The sequence below is a fragment of the Cynara cardunculus genome, unplaced genomic scaffold (genome assembly GCF_001531365.2).
Source record: "Cynara cardunculus var. scolymus isolate 2C unplaced genomic scaffold, CcrdV1 Un_Scaffold_4213, whole genome shotgun sequence".
Classification (NCBI taxonomy): Eukaryota; Viridiplantae; Streptophyta; class Magnoliopsida; order Asterales; family Asteraceae; genus Cynara; species Cynara cardunculus.
This window is the reverse complement of record NW_020201791.1, coordinates 26,266-29,028: the sequence shown is the minus strand read 5'-3', so window position 1 is coordinate 29,028 and position 2,763 is coordinate 26,266.

The following is a 2,763-nucleotide window of genomic DNA, read 5'->3' as shown; positions in this document are numbered from 1 at the left end:
TCTTTGACACCCCCAACTACCTCGGTTGAGGATGTTGCACCGACGGGCACCCTTGTCCTCTTTGGCTCGATGACTCGAGGACGGTCGACGACTGTAGGAGATGGTCCCCTTGAAGCATCAAGCTTCAACTTCTTTATCCCCGACCCCAAGGTCGAGGCTTTCCTCTTGGAATTCCTATGGAGAGGAGTAACCTCCTTCTTTCTACTTAGAGAGTCTCTAGTGGGTCCTCTAGTTGAAAGAAACATAAATAGTTAAGAGTGAGACCCACATATCTAGACCCTCCACTCCAGTCTAGGATTGTTTAAATCTACGACAAAATGGGGATCCTCGACCCTTGGTCATGATTTCTTATCGAAAAGAACAACAAAAGAAAGTAAATCTTAGCGGTGCTATTTTGGCTTCTTCCTCCTCTACCTCTGTGCCTTCCTCAGAAGGAAGAGCAGCCTCGTGCTCCTCGACAATTTGTCCTCTGACCACTTGGGTAAAACCCCGATCATAAATCTCGAGGAAACGTTCGATCTTTTTCTGAGTATCATATAGAGCAGATACGATAGAAAAATCGATGGCAACCAAGAACTAAAAACATCAAAATCATGAATAAGAATTCATTCGATAAATGTAAGGCAGTAGCAAAACACATGTCCCACTATAGCTGTTATCACGTGTATGATATACCATGATATCATCGAATCTTTGAAGATTTAGTTTTCCATGTACACCTATCCAGTTTCCCATGAAAATTGATTTGGTTACCAAGTAACAAAATCAACCCCCGATTGACACGTGTCAAAAACTCTCAATAAAATCATTTTTTTTTCTCGAGATTCGAAATTCAAATATTTTTTTTAATTTAAATCTCGGTTTATTTTGATAAATATTCAGACCCTCGACCGACGAATATATTTTTTTCTGTGACCATGAAGTCTGTATCCAAGATTCATATGACCAATGATCTGCTATCTATGATCGTGGTTATCTACGACCGTAAGACCTACGAGCCTTGGTCGAGGATTACCAATCCACAATCGATATTTCCTCCGACATATCATACTAACGACGCAAGTAACTGCATTTTAATTACGACAACTGTTATATGTGGTCTTTACTGCAGGAATAAAGATAAATTCGACCGTTAACCATTAGGATCATAATGGAAGGCAAAGATCCAAGAGAATCAAGTCTAACCATTTTCTCCATTAAAGGTCATTAAGGATCGACCGTTGGAACACTCCTACAAGTCACCTACAAAATCCTCGAAGAACTCAAAAACAACCTTGGACAATCAGAAGCTATGCGCATATGAAAGTTACTAGCAGAAACAACTCTTGCTTTCTTATTATTTTTCAAGATCGACGCATGTACTTTCTTGTAATTGTTGTTACAAAGGACAACGTCCTTGATTGACGTCCATAGTGCATCAACGATCTCTAGTATCGTCCGCAATTTTTTTCCCTCATTTAAAGGTTTTTCCGTGTCATCAATTGCTCTGTTGTTTTTTATTGTTTTTTTTCCTTATTTTCCTATGTTTATTTCAAGGTGATTGATCCTTAATTGTTAAAACTCCACAAACAAAACCTTGAATTACATTTAGTGTAATTTTTGACATAAACATGCTCCATAATTCAACCTTAATTTATCTCATGTAATTTTGACATAAACAATATCCCGTTGGTGACGTGCCAATAAAATGTGAATCAATATTTATTTTTATTTATTTTCAAACATATGGTGTGACTTTAATGATATATTACTAAGGGATTTTTTTTTACTAGTTAATAGTAATTCTTGGGTAAAATCTCAGAATAATTTACTAGAGATACACAAAAGACCGATTAACTGATTTTGTACCAGTAAGCATATACAAACAATCTTGAATATGACAATTTAGAAAAAGCCCGACTAAAGACCGATTATAGGCGAAAGCTCGTTTTGGTCCATTTTGAACTTAGGATCGGTCCTTAAACGGCTAAAAAAGTCTGGATAGAGCCTGAAAACCAGTTAATGTTTAACGAAAAACAGATATGGTCAAAGCTCAGAAAAGGCCAGTCAAAGTTTGAAAAAATGGGTCAATAGTCGTTCTTTTTAACCTCAACTATTTTTATTACTAAAAAAAAATTAAAACAATATCAAACAATAATATGTGGTTATTAATAGTAAAATAAATCTATTAAATTAAAAATTTATAAAATATTTTAAAAAGATGACCTCGTTTTCGTGTCACTCAACTTTAAACCTAACATGCAACATAAATGAAGTCTAGAGTTTATTAGGAAAATACTCGATGCTTTATATTTAAAAACCATTCAATTTGATCATTTAAAAAAGGTTAAAAATGAAAAAAGTATGAAAAAGATTTAAGTCGAAAATTTAAAAATGGAAGATATCATAGAAATTAATTAGTTTATATCGTCACATTAACTAATTGTTATTTCTCACAATTAATTTGTTTACAATTAAATGAAAATACAAGGTATTTTTTAAATAAATTATCCATTTCATTATTTTATATACGTATTTGTTATTTATTTTTAAATTTCAAAGGGTTCGGTTAAATTAGAGACCGTCTAGCCCTCCCGATTAGAGATGGCCAAATGGGCCCAGCCCGGCCCGTAACCGACGGAGGACCGGGACCGGAGAGGGACCGGGACCGACCGGGACCGGTAGGGACCGGTTGAGGGACCGCCGGTTATGATCCGGTTAGGGTTTTTGACGTTTTTTGGGACCGGGACCGGTTATGTAACCGGTTATAGGCCCGGCCCGGCC